General features: G+C 38.7%; 1 protein-coding gene across 2 annotated transcripts in view; it reads left to right on the forward strand.

Moving 5' to 3' along the window:
* The window catches only part of LARGE1 (LARGE xylosyl- and glucuronyltransferase 1), a 272,166-nt gene that overhangs the window by 26,319 nt on the left and 224,321 nt on the right, over positions 1 to 21,526 (forward strand). The gene's annotated exons all lie outside the window — the stretch shown is intronic.

Below are 21,526 nucleotides of genomic sequence, written 5' to 3' on the forward strand. Positions count from 1 at the left end.
ACTATTGAGTTAAGACAATATTAGACTTTAGGAGCATTTTTACAGCAAAATCCCTATAAACTCCTAAAACATATCTTATAAATGTTTTACTCTTCCTTGGTTGTATTTTTTGGGCCTCTTAATTTTCTCTCCTTTCAAGCAGTACTTTTCTGAGTGTTCTGTTTGTAGCAAAGGAGACACATGCTCCTGCCTAATGATGTTTATTAAGTTGCGGGCAGCTGGAACCATGGCTGCCTTTCTCTGCCAGTGTGGATAAACAGGGGAGTGGGAGGAGAGACTCAGTGTGGAAAATGGAACAGAAAAGGGAGAGAGGAGATAATGAACTTGTATAAAATCTCTTTGCATTGCATTGTGTTAGGGTGCCTTTTCAAAACGTGTTTGGGAGAATCACACTCAATGGTGTTTGCTGGCAGCGTGTAAAGAGCCTGTAAGATTAGAGATTTGGACGAGCAGTACCACAGTTTGAAGAGGGTAGCTCCAGCAGTGAGGGTAGGGGAAGTGCTGCCAGCTACAGGACACCTGGCAGTTCTCTAAGGTGGATTTTTTTTTTCTTGTTCGAGAATGAAAGTTACCTTAGCAGTTGATTTTAAGTGTCTGAGGAAGTTGGCCTGATCTCTTAGTGTACTAAAACTTGGTTGTGCTTTAGACGAAACTAAGCAAGATGTTGTACTATTTCAATTACTAGACAAAACAAACTTGCCAGTGTTCATGGGAAAGAAACTGCTTCCACAGAAGCTTAAAAGGAAAACCAAGGAGCTTAGCTCATCTTGTGTACCATTGAAGTGATGTTTGTCAGCAAAATAGCTTCAGAATTTGATCAACTAAGCTGAAGGGAAATCATTACTGGTGTATATGTAGCATTCTGGGAAGCTTTATAATAAAGCAAACAGAACAGAAATAATTGCTAGTCTTGGAGCAATATGTGACACCTAAAGGGAAGGTTTAACTGGTATTGTATGTATGATTCATAGCAGGAGCAAAAGCTGGAAAACTAAGGCAGTAATTCTGGGAAGGTTTCTGATATGTGTGGGTTCTTAAAGTAGTGTTCCATTTGTTTAAACAACAACAAAAAAAAAGTGGTTTTTTCTGTCTGTTGGAGATGCTATGCAACCTCCCTTCTCTCAGGGGCCAGGAGACATGAAATATTGATGCAGTGGGAGATGCTTCTGTAGCATTTTTGACAGAGTACCATGGGGTAGGTCCGTTCATCCCTTTTATGTCTGATGTGAGTTCTAAAATTCTGTTCTTCAGCCAGCCAAGTAGAGTTCCCTTAGGAAGTGGAAACTTCATCAAGTACTGGTGGTCATTCTGTTAAATACTCTTAATTCAGGAGATAAAAAGGGGAGCTGAAGCTTTGTGGAAGAAGGCCTGTGTCTGATTTTAAAAAGGCAGAGTTAGGCTGCTTCAAAAAGCAAAAATAATCCCTCACACCTCTTTCTATTGTCTCAGGCTGCCTTTCTAGCTTCGGGGGATGACAGTCTTGCAGCAGGGCTTTGAGTATCTTTGCAACCTTATGATATATGTAGATAATGTATGTAAATGAAAATCTAAGATTTGCAGAAGGCAATACATCTTGTGTCCATTTGCCTTGCAGAGTTTCTTATCCACAGTTGGTGAGTGGGAGAGTGTATTTGTTACTGGCAGAGCCTGTCAAATCTATAATACACAATTGTTTTAGAGAAAGTGATATTGTAATCCAACTTTCTAGAATGTTTCCCAGTACTAAAAGTTTTAAAAGAAATGCACTTAGGTAAGAATGGAGATCTTGCCAAGATTGGTTTCCCTGTCTGGGAGTTGGCACTGTTATAGCTGTTATTAGATATTCATTACACTGATGGTGCAATACGCTGTTCTTTTAGTCACTGAAATTATTTATCCTGATCCCTTTATGTGAAAAATTTTGATCTGCCTTTCTATCTTGCCTGTCTTAGCAGTTCATGATGTAACCTTTTTTATTCAGATCAAAGACAACTTTCTGGATCTTTTCTTTTTAGATATTTTTATATATATGTATTTATTATTATTTTTATATTCAGTGTCAAATTAATTTTGGGAATGTGCAGTGATCCTTGTTTCGGGATGAGCTGTTATTCTTCCCTCCTACCTCACACCTCCAGTATGTATGACTTGTGAGTAAGCTTCCATTTCTGCCCTCTCATCTTTGAAGCTGGCAGCCTTATCTTTCCTTCGTCCTGTGTATGTGTACATAGCTGCAGTGTGCCGTGCTGTAGAAACTGTTTACCACAACTTCTTTCAGGGGAAATTATTTATGTAGATGGTATACAGTGCCAAGGAATTGTCTCATAAATGAGAATATCCTATCTTGTATACTTATCAAATAAGATTGTCTGCAGATGATCAGACAGTCACATATTGCAATTCTTTTTCATTAACGTGAAGATTTTGTGTTTATTCCTTGCTGCAGGAGAGCATAAGAGTATATGAAGTGATAAAAAACTTAACTCTGTCCTGTACAGACACAAATGGGTAGGAATTATTTTAGTATGTCATTTTACCATGCTGTAGGTGTCAAAAGCAAGGGGGCATTTGATCTTCTGATTGGTACCATCTTGGTGAGTTTTATTATTTAGTCATGTGAGTAGACATAGTAGTCAGCAGGTTAGATTGGCTCATTCTGACCTACTCCTAGAAGAGGAAAATTCTACCTAATTTAGGATTTGAGAGGTGCCTAGGAAAATGGTGTTTTGTACCTTGGAATACTTATGTGCCTTCATAAATGGTCTTATATTGTGGTCTTGCCTACTCTGCTGTGTTACTATTCCTTATCCTATGGTAAAAGGGAGGTTTTAGATTAATTGTATTTTGGTCTAAGTAACAGTTCACTTGAGCTTACTGTCCTGTTTGTAAAGGCAGTATTGATATGGAGGCTTGTAACAGAATTTTCTTTTGATAGTGGCTTATTTCACATGAATATGAATATAAATATTAATATTAATTCTTTTTCAGTGAATCCAAGTTACCCCACTACCTTTTCCCTTTTCTTCCTCACAAAAGCACGCCTTCATTATAGAAGGGCTGGAGACTGCTGGGGAGAAGAGAGGAATTTGGTCTTTTTCTGATAATACTCTGAAGGCCTGAATTCAGTGGAACAGGCAGAGGAGAAAGAAGTGTAAATATCTTTCCTCAGCCATGGATGAATTTTTGAAGGACAACTGTTGTGCATAGAAATTGAGGATGTACTCTTAATAATGTGGCCCTTCTGGAGATGTATGTAAATGCCATATTTTTAGTAAAATGTTGATGGTACTAGGACTGTTAAAATTTTGGGTGAGTTTTCAGCCTACATTTTATGTATAACTCAAAATCTCTACTGTGAGGGTGGTGAGGCACCTGGACCAGGTTGTCCAGATAAGTTGTGGATGCTCCATCCTTGGAAGTGTTCAAGGCCAGGCTGGATGGGGCTCTGAGTACCCTGGTCTAGTGGAAGGTGTCCCTGCCCAAGGCAGGGGATTGGAACTAGATGATCTTCAAGGTCCCTTCCAAGCCAGACTCTCTCATGATTCTATGATCTACAACAGGTATATCTTAACAGAAGCTCCAAAACAGGTTTAGATGGGGAGGATTCTTTTGGAAGAATGGTGGTATATGACTCCTTAAACAAGTCAGATTCAAATGCGTCTTCTTGAGCAACAAAGATTTTTGGAAATCATAGGTTCTTTGCCCTGTGTGGAAGGCCTGCCTTCCATACATGGGAGATCTGTATTTAAACTGAGGAGATACCTTTGCTTCTCTCACTGATTGCTTAAGCCATGACCTGACAGCACTGGATAGCGAGTGCCTGAACCCCCACTCCTTTCTTCAGGGGAGATGCTAAAGCAGGAATGACAGCTAAGTCACCAAGTGCAGTCAGTGCTCCAGATATGACCTTTCTTCATGCCTAGGCTGATGCTGTCTGAACTAGAGTAGTGCTCAGACTAATGTTGTCTTAGGTTCTTGCTGAAACATCTTCACTGAAGATACAGGCCCCAGAGAGCAGCATTATTCCCAGTGGCTTTCAGTAGGAATTTAATTCCTGATTTATCTCTATGCATTTGAAAATTCCCCCTCTTCAACCTTAAATTTTAGTGCTTCATCGATGAAATTTTTTTAAACTACTGAGTTTAATTAAAAAACATAAGTCACTAAAATAATAGTTCCTTAAGGCAATGAAAGGGGATAATGAATAATCAAATAGGCAGCTGTTGTTCTGGTAGTTGGAAATAAGGTATAGTTGAAAGATATTCCTTGTCCTTTGTATTACCACAGAGGAAGAAAAATCAAAGTTGTTGGAAGGCAAATTTGGTTAAATCCACACTCTTGCCCTCTGCTCCAGTAATTGGCAATACAGGGTTCATTTGTCACCTAGACTCCATATTGTGAGGCTTGAAGTCTCTCTGAGAAAAGATGCTGCAACTGGAGGTGTCACTGTGGTGCTATGCCTTTAGTTATGTGCATATGCTCACAAGCTTACATATATGCATAAATAGATAAAACTGAAGTATGTACAGTCTTTCACATCCAAGCCAACATGTGAGGACATAATTTGTCTCTTCTGACTTCGTATGGAAGTTGCTGGGCAGAGCCAGGGAATCCGAAACCCATATAAAAAATTGCATGCGTGAAATTATGCAAAGCTGTGGCAGATAAAAGCCACAGTTAGGAGGTGTGATCGCAGCTTCTGCGAATAAACAAACCCCAGATTTAGTGAGTGTGGGAACAAGCAGAGCGTAGTCTGCAGATTTTGTCAGCCATGGCACTGACTAGTCCAGGGCACCTGATTGTTGTGTACTTGGCCACTGAAACCTGAACGTGCAGGCTCAGGGGTGACCTTGTCGCTCTCTACAGCTGCCTGAAAGGCTGTAGCCAGGTGGGCATCGGCCTCTTCTCCTAGGCAACTGGTGACAAGACGAAATGGCCTCAAACTGCACCAGGGAAGGTTCAGTTTGGACATCAGAAAGACTTTCTTCACTGAAAGGTTCTCAAGCATTGGAACAGGCTGCCCAGGGAAGTGGTGGAGTCTCCATCTCTGGAAGTGTTCAAGAAACAATTGGACATGGCACTTAGTAGCATGGTGGTGTCTTGTCAGAGCTTGGACTTGATGATCTTGGAAGTCTTTTCCAACCTTAATGATTCTGTGATGTGAATTTTGCTGTCATTCCATGAGTTCCAATTCCATGTCCTAAAGCAGTGAGCAGTAAAGGATAGGCAGTCCTTGAGCTAAGGCTTCTGTAAAAATTTCATGTGTGAAGTCAAGGATTGCATACATGGAGACTCTGGAAAACAGAGCTGTATTATTAAACGTCAATTTTAAAGAAGTTAGTTTAACTTGATTAAATCTATTCTGTGGGTACTTTCTTTTCCCAGTTGAATTGTTTCAAACCAAGTAGAGCTTGTGATTCTGAGCAAGCGTCTTCACACAGTCCCTAAATGTAGTCTAGTTAATCTACTGGAATTCCATATGAGTAGTTAACATGAATTGATTGTTTTTTCTCAATGTCCCCCGGTAGACAAACCAGTCTCACTGACTCTTATCTGTTTACTGCTAGCACTGATTCTTGAATGCCTGCCTGACTTGTACTGAGGAAAGTTAGTGTTTCTTCTGTGCTCTGTACCAGCTTTTGTCCACAGAAATTAACCAAGTGAAAATGAGTTACCCTTTATCTTCTTACAGCTGTCAATTTTGTCTTTAATGTGGTGCTCAGCTGAATACCAGATTTGCTCCCATGCTTGCTGACCTTTCCTCATCAGCTTACCAGGATAAAAATGGGTGGTGAAGGGCTACAGGGAAGATGCAAAGTAAAAGTAACTCCAAAGTAAATGTGCTTATTGGGTATCTTTCTCCTTAATGAATTTTGTGTAAGTGCAGGCACATGCTTTAAAAATAAGCAACATGAATATGAGAGAATCATTGAAGCCTAAAGAGAAAAAAAATCATGTTTGATATATTTACAGAAGTATGATTTGCAGCCCACTCAATACCTGATTGCTCTGGGGCTGAAGACCTCTCATATGGAAGTAGGGGGTAAGAACAGCCCAGGCTATTTTTGCAAATGATTCATTTGGTTGGTTTTTTTTTTTTAGTAAGTTAGGCTTCTTTTATTCCCAATAAGGGCTTTTTCTTCTGCAGTAGTTCTAAACTTCATGCTTCAAGTCATCTTTGCAGTTGTGTTCTTAAACTGACAGTTGGTTTTATTTTTAAATAAAGAAGTAGAGAATAATATTATTTCTCTTCATACAATGAGGTCAAAATAGAAATTTAGAATCAGAATTGCGTAAAATTGTAAAATGTGCATCCATTTATACTAAGTTTTCTAAAATAACAGTGATGAGATGCTGAAAGCCAGAACTGTGCAGTAATGAATGTTGATTGTATAGAATTGACAAGAGAACCATGAACAGTGGCAGAAACATGTAATTGACACTGTCTTTCCTGGGTTTCATTTGTAATGTCTTTTCAATAGTGTAAAATTTCACCACTTTTTTTCAGTTCATACTGTGTCTTTTCCCCATTCATTTGACCACGTTGCTGTCCCCTAAAGGTTTTGGCAGGAATAGAACTTAATGTGGCATACAATGTGTTGATGTTTGTTTCTTTTATTTGCACGTGATAATCACCAACTATCTCAGCAAAGATCTGGGAATAGTTTCTTAGCTGCAGCTGCAGAGGAAGTAAAAAAATAAATGTATTTGCGTGTGTCCTATGTAAACGGGCTTTTTAAAAAAAATCAGTTCTCAGCATCTGTTGTAACATATGAAAATTATTTCATCTTAGGAGCAGATTTCTCAAGTCTGGAAAATTTTTCTTGCTGCCACAAATTTACAGCTATTATTTTTGCCATTTGAAAGGCACTATTTTAACCAATGCTTGCTGTATTAATTGTGAAAGGGAAAACTTCATCAGTGACCACCATAACAAGTAGTGTTATCAAATAAAGGTACCTGAGCAAGTTCCCAGTACTGCAGATTTGGAGCAGAATGAGTTACAGACCTGCTGTAATTGAAGCACTGTACATGTTTTAGTTGTCATCTTGGTTAGATTAGTGGTGGAAATGTAGTAATTTTGGTAGTTAAGGAAATACGTGCTTATTGTAGTGGTTTGCTGAGGCAGCTGCTGTTGTTTGGGCTATTTCATGGTGTGAATCCTAGGTGGGGTTAGTAGAGGGTGCTACAGCAAGGCTACTGGGTGTGCTGATACAGGTAATGTCCTCTATATACTGTGAATTGAACTTGGAGTCTCTGTGCTTTGCATCTTCAAAGGACTGCATTCCCTTCATCCTGATGGTATAGTGGTATTGGAATTGCCTTGCCGTGGAGTTTATTTTGTCACATGTAGATGTTGATACCTGGCTTTAGTAAAGAATTTGAAACGTCTTTTGAAAGGTTAGAATTGCTGATGAAAGCATTATAGAATACATCAACTTTCAGGTCTTCTAAAAATAAGTACATTGTTGAATCAGAAACAGTAACATATATAGTAATATATACAATATATAGTATGAAACCACAGTGATCTCAAGTCAGCTTGTGGAAACTATAAGAAGTTTTTCTGACCCTCTTTGTTGAGGCAAAGTCTCTCTAAACAAAATCCCATTTAAGCAGTGCTGTGCTATGTACCTTATTTTTAGACTTGGCTCTTCTGAAAATAGAAAGGGAAGGAGGGGGTGAGCAAAAAAGCCCCCCAAAATAGTAATAGCTCAGATTATTTCTCAGCTTCCCCAGTTATAAGCAGATTGTGGACAGGTGGTCACTGTCCTCTCTATAACACAGATGAAGCTTACCAATCAAAATCATTGTGATTATTTGTTGTCACCTTTTCCTCTCAGTTCCACTTCTCAGTATTATTTAGATTATTGCAGTCACAGATTCTTTTGGATCATTAAGGCCACAGTCAATGCTTAATTTTACTACCAGTCTTTTGACTGTGAAACCTGCAGATCATAACAGTCAGAAATCCTGACCAAAAGTCTGTGCACTGTCCCTCTGTAACCATACCATAAAACCACCTCTTTCTGGAAAAGTTCGTGACGTGACAAAAAGGGAAGCTGGACAGAGGATTAGGGGAAAGCTAGCATTATCTCATGATGTAGATGGGAAATGCAAACAACTGTATTATGACCAAATTGTGTAGGTCTTGATCCAGAGTTCTGTCTATAACTCTTATCTCGAGTCACAGCCCATTGTTTGTCTCTAGAAAACCATCATTGTTTTTAATCTTAATCTGTCAGTTAAGAAAGTTAGCAAGAAGTTTCTGTGCCACTGAAAATTCCACTGAAGTGTAATTTTAAACACTATGGAAGATCAAAGCAGAGAAGGAAGCGCTATTTTTCGGGTCTTTTTATTTGAATTCATTTCTTGATCATCATAGGAATTTCTTTACTTCAGTGCCCAAAGCTGTGCTTTTTCACTTACCTGGTCAAGGAAGCATTTCTATATTCACTGTTGTCCTGTCTAAGTACCAGGTCAAACAGTCTCAGTTTAAACCTTTTAGTGTTATATTTGAAATTACTTTAGTCTTTTTTTGTCAGTAATCCCTCCTGATGGATTACACACTTCTGACTGTTTTAAAACCATGTACTAACTTGTCTGTCTAAATACTTCCCATTAGAAATTGCTTTAAAAGTTCTGAATTATGTTTGTTGCCATAGCAATACTCAGTTAAAGATTCATAGAATGGTTTTTTATTTTCTTCCTGCCACAGGGGAATTCAAAAAGTAGATTCTAAATCTATTTCATATACAGGAGATTCAGCTGGACTATATGCAGGGGAGATTGGGAGAAAGGGAAGGGAAAAACTTGTCTAGAGTTTAAATCTATTTATGGAGCACTAATGGTATCTGCAGTGATGGGAAGGCTTATGCTGTTTGGTTCTATCTATTTGGGTTTCAGGGGACCTTGTCTTAAAGCTGTAACTGATAAGGAAAAAAAGCACTACAGGAGAAATCAGTGTTCTTTGCCCATTCTTGTTTTCCCACCTAAAATATGATGTTCATTTGTATTTCTTCATTTGAACTTCAAGAATTTGAAATGGTGCCATTCTTCTGTGGATTGTGAATCTAGACTAGGCAAAAATTAGGCTCCAAAATGGTCATTCATTCCTAGTATCTCATCAGTTGTCTTCAAAAATCTGGTTTGAGTAGTGACCCTGACAGTATAAGTTTTTGTTGGAGCATCAGCAATTGCAGCCTTAGTAAACAGCTGAAATTCCACATAATGCTGAATTTTGAATACCTTTGATTAAGTATGATCTGAATTCTCTTCCCAGTTGCAAGACTAGTAGGAGGCCTTGGAAGAGTTTGTCTTGAATGAGTTCACACTCTCGCTGACTTTTTCTAGACTTGGCTGTTCGCAGAACACTGTACAAAAAAATTCTAGATTAACTGTGTGTGATATTTCATATTTTGTTCTCAAATGCTTAATTTGACAAGTTTACAATGAGATCTCAGGATTTTTATTTCTTCTGTGGAGGATTCCACCTCTTGAAGTCTGAAAGAGCTGTTTGAATTTTATGTGGTCTCAAGAGCAGCTGCTGTTTCTACATGCCCAAAGAGCTGCAGGAGTATAAAAAAGTGGGAATAGTGTTGGAGTTAAGGAGAAGAGGCAAAATCAAGTTCAATATTTTGTCTGTATCGGTTGATTACAGAAGTGTAAAATAGTGTAATATATATGTTGGGATTTTTTGTTTGTTTGTTTGTTTTTAAATTGGAAAATGTAAAGTTTGAAAAAATACTACAGTAATCCATACTGGCCTTGTTCCTGTTCCAGCAGTTTATCTTTTTTCCTTTTTTTGATTTAAAAAAAACCCCCTCAATTTCCCATTGTGCTGGGAAATTCTATTTAAGGTTTTGTAGTGTTGCATTTATTTAAAGCGTTAGTGGGGGTTGGGGGAAAATATTAAATGCTGCACTTCATGGAAGTTCCCCAGCTGCTATCAGAATCCATGTGCAAACTGAGAAATGAGATCAGTCCTTGCAGCACACTCACGTAATTTTTAAAATGAGAAGGTTGCTAAAAAAACCGTAGAATTTTTAAATAGATTCTTCCTATTTACATCTGGGTTTTTGAGCTGTTATGGTTCAATTCTTCAAGCTCTTAAACCTCTTGTGATTTGGAAGAAGAAAAACAAATATCAGGCAACTTGTAGTAATTGCAAGAGCTGCAACACTGAGATAACAAAATATTCAGAATGCAGTTCCTCTTCACTTAGGCCCTAATTCTACAGATACATAGGCTGTGCATTCACTTCAGTAAAGCAAGCAATCCTGCAAAGAGTGGACAACTCTTTATGGTGAAGTTAAGCATTTGAAAAGGTGTTGTCAGGATCAAAGCTGTAGCTATCTTGATTTCTAGGGCTTCTGGGTGTTTCTTTAAGATACTGACAATTTAGTGTACTTTGAACTGATGGAAGACCTATTGTAACTTAAGAAATATGTGAAGTCTGATATTTCACTTGTCGAGGAGAACTGTTAGACAATCTCATTACAGAATGTGTAAATCTAGAGTAAGAAATGTGAAAGGGAAATGTTGCCCACTGCAGACAAGTCCAGGTGGTGATCTCTTCTCTGGTCACCAGTGACAGGACCCTAGGAAACAGCATGAAGCCCGGTGAGGGGAGATTTACGAAAAGATATAAGGAAAAGGTTCTTCACCCAGAGGGTGTTTGGGCACTGGAACAGGCTCCCCAGAGAAGTGGCAACAGCACCAAGCCTGACAGAATTCAAGAAACGTTTGAATAGGGCTCTCAGGCACATGGTGTGATTCTTGGGGCTGTCCTGGGCAGAGCCAGGAGTTGGACTTGATGATCCTTATAGGTCCCTTCCAACTCAGGATGTTGTATGATTTTAATTTTCTTGAGCTTGGAGGTTAGCCAGTGTAAAACACAGAAAAATCCCAGGTGGCATCTCCACACTCAAGCTGTGTTCTTCCTGCTTCATATATAACTAGGAATTCTTTTCAGATTCCTAGAGTCCTCAGTTGAAACCAAAGCTCTCATCCTACTATAAACTGCATGGGCAATTCCATAGTTAGAGGAATGGAATTCTATTTACCTGTTTCTCTCTGCCTTGAGTTGAACAAGAATCTGGTTTGCTGCAGAATAATTTTCCCCATCACCTAAGAACACAAACGTAATGCTTCCTGCAAGGCCATGGTAATCTTGGTGAGCAGAAAAGTCAAATGTTCTTTTTACAGTGTTACTGTCAGTTCCAGAATTGCATATCAGAAACCTGCTTTCCCTCCAAAAAGCAATTATGGGATTCAAACCCAGAGAAATAAGTACTGGGCCTTTACTATTTGCCTACTTAATCTTGTAAGATTGTATTTTTTTCTGCTGTAGTTAAAACTAGAAGTTACTTCTTAATAAAAGTATAGATTTTCATTCAGTGGTTTCGTGCAATGTTCAGATGATTGCTGGAGACTGTGGGTCAGGGTTAAAAATCTCCATCACCTAGAAGACTTGGGAGTTACAGAAATGCTTCTCTAAGTGCAACACTGGTTATGGGCAAGTAACAATGTGATCTTCGAACTGTAGGTAGTTCCTTGTTTCTGTTGTAGCTCTTCCTTATGATACCAGGAAGGAGGTTTCTGATTCAGGCTCATGCTATGAGTCCAAGAGAGGTTGTAGGTGAGAGGGGGAAAGAGAATGAAGACTCATCTGGATTTTTGATGTTTTTGAGCTGGAATAACTGAAGTTTTGACACTTCTCAGGAATGAGAAAACTCTGTTGCTTATTAAATACTTCTAGTGGGCTTGTTGATGTAGTCGTGGAAGGACTGGGGGAGATCATAAAAAAACCCAGAGATTTAATGGGAGAGGGAAAGAAGGTGATGAAAAAGTGACTAGACTGGGCAGCAAATGAAAACAGGAGGGGAGAAGGGCAAAGAGAAGGCATTTTTAAGTTAGCAAATCACCGTGCTTCTTTCTGCCATCTATAAATTATTTTTGAGAAAAATGTCTGATCTGCAGACCTCTCTTGTTCTTTATTCCTTTGGCACTTGGTGTAGGTCTCATTCATTTTTTCTACCTTCCGCTAGTTGAGAGGTAGAACTGTTAAATTTTGCTAGGGTAGGTGAATTCCTCATCAGTCATTCTTTGTGCAGTACATCAGTGAAGAACAGGGTGAGTTGAAGACTGGCATGTTCAAATTGTTTTAAGAAAATTTCTGTACTAACATGACTTGTGAGTTTGTGGTTTGTTTTAATGGGGTAAATAAAACATGATGCTGAAATGGGATCCTGTGTTTTGTGAATGGCCTTGTTTTGAACAGTAAAGTATTGCCCAGTCATAGGTGCTGGTCATAGTAAAATACTACACAGAAATGAAGGAGCATGAATATAAATACAGTAACCATTTGTATCTAAAAAAATGGCTGAATTCAAACAGCATAGTTCTAATAGAATGAAACGTGATGTGCAATGTCATGGAACCTGTTTTGAAAGTATAAGCAGAACAAGAAATATTTGTCAGCTTTTAAAAAGTTTTAAAAGGCTGCTCAATACTGTCAGTAGCTGTACAGATTCATAATGATGAGCTGAAGTCAGATATTCTTTGGATTCTGTATAGGATGTTCAGGTGCATGTTTGTGTGTGTGTGTATAGAAGTCGTGTGTGTGTATTTTTCTTTACTACATATCAGTTGTTGAAAAATATTACTGTTGACTCACAGAAAATAGAGCTTGCTGTAGCATTCACACAAAATTTATGCTCTTTCTGCTGGCATATTTAACAAATGGGAATTCTAGAGCAGTATCACTCATGGGAAGAGGTAGACATTTATTGTTCTGTATTTGATAGAATGATTTTGGTAAAAAGAGAATGATGAACTACATGAAATTTAGCTGTGTTAATTTCAATTTTTATTACAGGTACTAGGGAGAAAAGTAACAGTGTCAAAAATAAGAGAATAGAAGTGGTAAGAGAAATAACCACTTGTGTTTGAGCCTTTAAAGCTGATCCATGAATAGCTGAAAATTTGGATTCTTCTATTTTTCAAGTTTGTCCTAGTATCCTGATAGATGATGGGCAAGTATGAAAAGGAGTTTTGACCTATTTGCCTTCAAACTCTCATTACTAAATGTCTGCTTCCACACCTGGTGGCTGAGGCAGCAGTTTGTTGGCAATTGGTGGCAGCAATTTTGGATTCAACTTTGTCAATCAAAACAGGCCCATTTGTCTCTGTCTTGTCACTTTTTTTGAGGTGCACTGTGACAAACTTCCAGCTACAAGAGTTAACTCCCATCTTGGAGAACCAAGTGCCCTTGCAGACAGAAGCATGAGTTTCTAGTAAAAGAGGCCAGGCCACGTAATAGACCAGTTATCAGCCATGCTGTGTACAAAGTTGGGAGAATTGCCAGCAATCCCAGAGGGAAATGCAAGGAGCCTGACTATGATGGAAATAGCTGACAAATTTGGAGCATCTAAAGGTGTGACAAGTAGTACAGCTCATGGAGTGTCCAAGCACTAATTACCATTTATCAAAAATGTGTTTCATTTTTCATATTTTAACCTTGTATGATTTGTGACCCTAGAAGGAACTGACTCAGAACTTCAAAAACTATAAAAAATGTTGTGGAAATACAACCTAGGGGGTTTATGTAATTACCTGAACCTGTTCTTGTATTCCAGCCCAAAGGAACTTTTGTAGTTAGGATTTTATAGTTGTGATAGAAAACAGGTGCATCATAATGTGTTGGTCCTTGCACATCTATTTCTTACATGTTACCTGCTACCTTGCAGAACAAAACTGCCTGGAAGGCCGGGATGTTGGTTATTTCCTTATTTCATCAATATGACCTGTTCATTCCTATTTTATGCAGTGATTGCATTCTCTTCTTGCCTGTCATTCTCAAGGGAAAGTTTCTGGTTGACTAATTATGTCCAGAGGCATATGGTAGCAGGGCAGCTTCATGCATGTTTCCAGTATCCTTGCCTTTGAAAAAGTTTAACAGCACCAGTCCCATCTCCTCCTGAGGAATGTGTATTACTTCTTTCTGTGTTACCAGCACGAGAATGATGTGTGTGCTCAGAAGGGCCCTTGGTTAGTCAGGTGGCAGTTGCCCATGGTAGCTTTTTTTTTTTTTTTTTAAATTTGATGGGGCAGGAAAAAAGGAAGCAAATGCTTCAGCTTATTCATTGCTGAAAAACACAAGAGAGAAACAGTGTTGAGAGTAAGAGAGATAAATAGAAAAATGAATATTTATTCACCAAAGGCTTTCTGGAAAAACGGGACAAATGGGCAAAATCTAAATTTTCTCTTGTGCCTGGATGACTTTCCATGCAGGAAGTTGTATTTCAGGATAGAAATTGATTCTGGGAAAGTGCATGATTTTGGATAGCAAGGCTGGAAGATAATTGGCTGAGCTATATAAGGTCTTCATTACTTAACTTGATACTTGGCTGTAACACAGCTTGGCACAAATTTCCATCCAGGATTCCTGGGGAAATTTGTCATTTCTCCTAATGCAGGTATGGTTTTTATTTTACCTTGGGAGAAGTAGCAATCTCTAGAAAGTCCTGCTGTTTCAATACCTGCCAAATTAAATAGTACGGAGTTATTAAAAGAGGCTGTAATGCGCAACAGCAGCTAGGACCTCAGCTCTGTCTTGGAGTGAGAAGCAGAATTATTCTGGAAAAAAATTTGTGGACAAGCAAAGGACGTGCCTCTGCTCATAAAATGGTAATCAGCATAGTCAGTGAAGTGCGATGTAAACCACTGCGGGACATGCCCGCAGTACTTTGCTTTGCATTTGTTAATTTGCAAAAAAAGAGCTTACTTCTTTATCACCAATTCTGTCATATTGCATTTAGCAATTTGACTTTCTCTTGTGGCTTGAGTTTCCCTGCCAGATTCTGGATCTAGGAGTCCTATTTTCCTTTCAGGGGGATTTTCTAGTATGCTCTTAATTTATTTCAAACTGTCTGGCCAATTACTACTGTTGCTGTTTTTTAGATCTGCTGTTCGTGTTTCTAATGAGGAGAGTCAATATAGCACATTCTCCACATTTAGCACATTATCCAAATTCTTTTATAATGGGGATTGATTTTTGAGCAAAAAACTGGGTACAGGGATTTCTTGTTACTGTCGATTTATCAAGTAATACGTTGTGATATTTAAGTTTATGCTGTACTACTTTATAAAGTCTCTGATAATTTGGTTTGTAAGTACTGTTGCATCCATTATAGCATTATCAGTAAAGCATAAGATAACGGTAATTTACTCATACATTTTCAGGAAAATGTGTTTTGTTCTTCACTGCTTCTTGTTGGATTCTTCAAATGTTTCAGTTATGTGACTGTTCTAGTTATGTGTTGCAACTGCTCAAGGTACTAGATAGCCTCATCTAGGCTTCCTTTCTCATGGAAATTTGAATTAGGTGACCTTTTGGGGTCCATTTCAACCCAGGCTGTTCTAATATTCTGTAGTGCTATGTTACTCTTAATAAAAATACAGGGTTTTTTCCACAGTAAAAAAAGCAAGAGTAGAAAGAACAATATATTCTCATCTTTTCTATGTGGGTAACAAAGAGATGACAGACATTGGCGTGAAGGTGGTCCTGGTTGAAGTCTGTGTATTTAATCAAATTTGGAAAGAAGGGGTGTAATGAGAAAAGGTAAAAAAAAGGTTTGCTTATTTGTAGGCTTTAGTTTCTGTTTCTGTAGTTTGACAGACTTCACTTCTGTGCCTTCTACAAAATAACACTTCATGACCTGGATAGTTTGCATGACAAACTGAATGAATTTCTAAATAAAAAAATAAATACAGAATACTTCAGAAGTATCAATTTGGGTTAAATGTTTTTGCCTTTTTTTTTTTTTTCTTTTATTCCATGAAGCAGAAGTACAGGCCGCCCAAATCGAGTCAGTAGCCTCCTCCAGCTCAAGATTGTTAAGGTATTGGGTTTAAAACCCCTATTTAACCTTCTTTAAGAGCATGGTTGCACAGACTATCTCAAGAAATTTCTGCTCTTTGGGTTGTACACTAAGAATTTTTAGAAGAAAAGTCAGCTTTCCAGCAAGTGCTGGACCATGAGATCTGGGAAAACAGGAAAGAAAATCCTAAAGGATGAGAAAGAAATTCCCTTCAGGTGAACATCCTGTATATGCAACCTGTCTCGTGTGGTTGAAGTGCTCTTTAGGATAAGCAGAGGTGTAGTTGTCTAGAGCTTTGTTTTCCAGTGACAGCAGGCAGGAGAAATACATTAAACGTGGTCAGTGCTGAAATTTCCATCTTGGTTGTGAGTCTGTTCTATGTCATTTACAGCAGCTTGATCCAAATGGCAGCTCCTGGGCCAGTCTGGCCTGTATCATGATTCCATTCATCCTCCCAACTTTTCCTCAGAGAAGATGGACAGTGACTCTTCTGGACTTTAAAGTCAAATGACTCTTTATACGTAGGCAGCTCCTTGGAGCAAGACCTGTTACCAGAACAATACTGAATAAAAAGTGATGGGGATTAAATGGTGGCATGCCACTCATTATCCATGTCTTGCATGTTTCAGTCACAGCTCCCCCCTGGAACAGCTCACAGTTAGGATGTAAGAGGCTCATAGTTGTGATCTGGAAGTTTAGCTACAGAAATGGAGTAATGCAGATTTAAGTTTCGATTCTCTAAAGTGTGACTTGTACTCTAATCTGAAAGAAATAGTGGTATAGATAAGGGTAGGAGGGTCTTTACCTGAATAATCATCTGGCTTTACAGTGGAGACAGTTTGTGCAAGACTTTAGACATGGTCCTGCTTTGTCTTTGGCTGAACACCAGTAGGGGTGGTGTTGACTCAGCTGAAGAATTACTTGCAATGTCTTCTGATTGGTTTCCACCTCATTTATATATCATTTATTCTATGCTCAACTCTATGTCCTTGGTTATTCCCACTGACTGTACAAAGAACAACTGTTGTGGGCTAAAGTACCTTGCCTATTGAACTAATTTTTCAGCTGTGCCCAGAGCTACCCAACAGTCATCAGGACATTTGACAGCAGTGTGCCAGGATGCTGGAAGTCTTTGCCTGTACCGTTAGACCCCCTTATTCCCTCCCTCCCTCCCTGCATTGCAGCCTTATTGTAGGTTCTTCTTGCTTATTATCATCTTTTCTCATGTTGACTCTTTGTGCTTAGAGTTTCTCTCTGCATCGGAAAGCTGTTCTTACTTTATATGTACTTGCGAACAGTAACCTGTCTTTCTTGACTGAATTCCTTCTTAAAACACACACTGCAACCCCATTGTTATGTGCATGGAAGAAAAGAATAATGTTATGTATGTTAAACTAAAATCTATGAATTTCACTGCCTGTTCTGTACTGAGTACCTAATTCATGTTCCCTGTTTTTATTGCATATTTTAAGTTTGCTTGGACAGAGGTCATCTCTTTCAGTGGTTGGTCAAGTGTCACGTAAGTTGATTGTAGTAATAGGATCCTGTTAAATTTTAGCTTTTGCCTTCGATGCTGTTAAGTGTCTTTGAGAAGGGATCAATACCACAGTATTCAGCACCAAGTGAAAGAGTTAGTTGTTCTTATTCTGTTGGACATATTTTCTCAACTCTAATCTGTCTGCCATAATCTAGGACCCCTTTTCAAGGGAGATCTGTAACTAAAATGAAGAGTTACTGCAGATCAGGAGAGAGATGGCTTGGCAAAGCTGGGTGAGATTTGCATACTGCAGGCTTTTTTATTCAGCCAATACTGCGGTTTCCTCATTTTGTGTAACTTGCAAATCAATGTAAGGATAAATAAATAAAATTTTAAGTATTGCCAATTACAGCATTGTTCTTGGCATAATTGTGATGAATATTTACTGGGAATTTTGTACTGTTTTTGACCTGGGTTACAAAATTTGTAATATATATTAGCCCTGCTGTATTCCTCACTGACAGTACTTTTCCTCCCCAAAATAGTAATCTGAAACAAGCAAATTTAAGCCTGTAGACAACTCATCCATTCTTCCCGGTTACCTCCTTTGAACTGCTTCAAATTAGTCCACATGTTCTTGGGGTGTCTGCTACAGGGTGTTTGGATGCCTGAGAAAGACACAAGAATTTTGCATAATAGCACTTTCTAGACTCTGAAAGATATTTAGGGAATGGAGAAAAAAGTTGTGCTGTACTGATTTTATATAGGTTTTCTCTTGTGTTGTCAGATCCCTTGAGTAATTATCCTGATAAATAGGGCACAGTTTCTTTTATTTGCCAACTGTAGAGGTCCGAAGACTATACGATTAGTGTATAAAGCTATTATGTAAATCCTCTTTGCCCCAGTTTAAGTTAATGCTCTACATATGGCATGCCTGGTAGGATGAGAATTCATGTTCACTCCTTCCCCAATCAGTGCATATCTGTGCTGCTCTTGGCGTGTTGCTAGAATAGGAGAGCTGGTCAAGGGGTTTGTAAGTACTGAAGCAATCATTTCAGTTTTTCACATACAGGATACAGATGACTCACTCCTTCTGTGTTTTAGCACTGACATGAGACTGTTCTGTAAATAGCACATGTTCAGAAATAGGACATCTCCCACCCCCATTAGCTATGAAATCAAGGTAATGTAGCTATTTAATTTTAAAACAAAAAGCAGGAGCAAATTTCAGCACCAGTGGTGATCTAGAACTGCTATCTGAGATAAGGGAAAAATTTATTTCCACTTCTTGACAAGAGGCCAGATTACTAGTTATCATCTAGTAGATAAAGAAAAAAGAATTAAGGTTGACTAAGACACAGTGCCAAGAAGACTGGTAGGAGATGGAGAGAGGTTTTTTTTTTTCTTTTGGAACAGCACTTCAAGGTTTTGCAGTAGTCTGAGAGTTTCTGAAAGGGAAAAGTATGATTGGTAACAGTAGTTTACAGCATAGCATGCTGATAGCTGAAGAGTTTGAAAGAAGTTTTGTTATGCTATATGCATTTTTTTTAAATAGAATAGTCATGTTGTGACTAGGAATTCCTTGATTACACAGTTGAGAAAGGAGAGAGTTACACCTCATCTCTCTCCTGGAAGTTCCAGATTCTTACTACATTTACCTGTGTCTCCTCAACCTGGATACAGAGGGGGAGTAAGAAAGAACCAAAATCAAGAAGGGAATGGAAGGCAAGTATGAAGTCCTGCGCCTGGCATGGAATTGATTCATGCAGTAGCTGCAGAATGGGGGCAGACTGGGTGGAAAGTAGTTCTGCAGAAAAAGACCTGGGGACCCTGCTTGATGAAAAATTGGACATCAGTCAACTCTTTGTCCTCGAAGCAAAGAAGGCCAATTACATGCTGGGTTGTATTAGCAAGAGTGTAGCCAGCAGGGTGAGATAGATGATTATTCCCCATTGTTTGTGGGACTGTGTACAGTACTGGGCCTGAGTTGGCTCCACAGCACAAAAAAGCCAGACTTGCATGTGTGTCGTGCTCTACCAATAACCTTTGTGTAGATTTAGAGGATTCTGATACTTAAGCAGATTAATATGAATAACAAGATTCTGTATTCCAGCTACCTGTGTTGATTGTGCACATGCTTACCCTGGCTCTAGAGTCCCTGTGTGGCAGCTTCTTTTTCAGCTGAGGAATGAAGTGCCTCAAACCTACTGTGTTTTAGCCTAGGATGCAAATGTGGATATCGGTTGTTTCTCAGTAGCTGGTACATGTTAACTACCTGCCTCCTGGTAACCTGTGCATACATCACAGGTGAGAATTAACCTATTTAGTTGTACCTTGCAGCAGCACAGCTGCTTTCTGAATCATTCAACTTCACATGTTAGTATTTTCCTCATATATGCACTGCCATGAAAGAATGACCAAGATCTATTCAAAGACAGTGATATGAAGATCCAGCTTTGTGTGAAACTGTACAATATATTTAAAAGCTCCACAGCTTCTGCATGGACATCTGTTACTTCTTTACACCTATTTTTTGCTAGATCTCCATAGCCCAGTGTTCAGGTTGAAGGGTGTACCAGTTTCACAAGTTTTTAAACTTTCTTCTCTTTTTTTGGGATTAATTCAGTGACTCGCAGTGGTGAATGAGATTTTTCCTATTTATAGAATAGCCTTCAACACACATTCAGTGCTGAAGTTTGTCACCAATGCAGAAGAGTAGATCTCTTTTTAAAGAAAGTCAAAATACATGGTAGACAGCTCTGTAGCTCTTCATGTAATGAGAGGCTGAGAAAGGAAACATGAAAACACCAAATGATTGGGTGGTGATTCAAGTGTAATCTGCATCTGGCCTGAAACCTAAATGAATGCTTTGCTGTTGTTTACAGTAAAGATGATACTGTAGGGTGTGTCGGGAAGGCAAGCTAGCTCTTGGGAAGGGGTGTATCTATAGACATGGAAATTACTATTTCTGAGGTGAAAGCAAACTGCAAAGAATTTAATGTGTTGGAACTGAACAAACCTGATAATCCCTACCTCAGAATATTGAAGTAACCAGCCCATGAAATTGTAAATCTGGTTAGGATTTTTTAGAATTGGTAGATAGTAGGTTGTTTTATATGGCTGGAAAAGGGTAGCTGTGGTGTCTCTCTTTAAAACCAGAGCAGAGATGTTCCCCTGACTACATTCCCCTTACTAGTGTGATCTCAGTGCATTAGTTTAGAACACATTTTGAGGAAGGGAATACTTACAGGCATGGAGGTGAACAGCAAGTGGCAAAAAATGTATCAGGAGTTTACCAAGAGAGGTGCTAATACCACCCTAAACTGCTATCTAACATGGCAACTAATTATTTGAAAAAAGGAGCAGGAGTCCTTATTTATCTGGATTTCAATATGTGATGCACTGCTACATGAGAAAATACTAGTGAAGATTAAACAAAATGAAGTTTAGAATAAGGAGTGAAAGGTGTCAAGAGAAGTTACTGATGATGTGGAGCACTGGAATAGTAGACAGGAATGCTGGACAGGAAAAGAAGATGCATTATATGGATAGCATACAAGTGTAATGCTCCCATTTGTTGGAAATGCTATTGTTTGAAAATGACTGATGAAGGGGAAGAATGGATTATTGCTGTCAGCTGCAAGGTGATTATGAACTCTGTGTGTGATGCAATCCTAAAGGAGAGCAAATGTGATCCTAAAAAGGATCAGGCAGGAAAGGTGTCTTTGCAAAATGGGAAAATACTGAAACCATTATACTTCTGTAGCTTCCCTGCAGTGCTGTACATCCAGAACACTACATAGTGTGTTTAGAAAAGATGATTGTAACGTGGAAAATGAGCAGAGGAGAGGGTATTGCTTTGGCTTGTCTGGTTATTGAAGTAGTGACAGAGGAGTGGTATGCTGCCTTCTGTGAATGCCTTGTGGAGAGAATAGCACAGCTCTGGGAAGAGCTGTCTATGCTGAAAGGAAGTACACTGCCTTGAGGTCTAAAACACATTCCTAAAAATACTTCTCTGGATTACGAGACATTTAAATATTTGATATTCTGTAAAAGGTTGAAGGTGATATTTTTTAAGTCTGTTACTAAGACTGTTTTGTTAGGAAAGTCCCTGGTAAATTTGCATGTTTTCCTGGAACGGACAGCATTGCTGCTCTTGGAGAATAGGATGTTTCTACTTTCTTAT

The sequence above is a fragment of the Corvus cornix genome, chromosome 1A, assembly GCF_000738735.6.
Source record: "Corvus cornix cornix isolate S_Up_H32 chromosome 1A, ASM73873v5, whole genome shotgun sequence".
Lineage (NCBI taxonomy): Eukaryota > Metazoa > Chordata > Aves > Passeriformes > Corvidae > Corvus > Corvus cornix.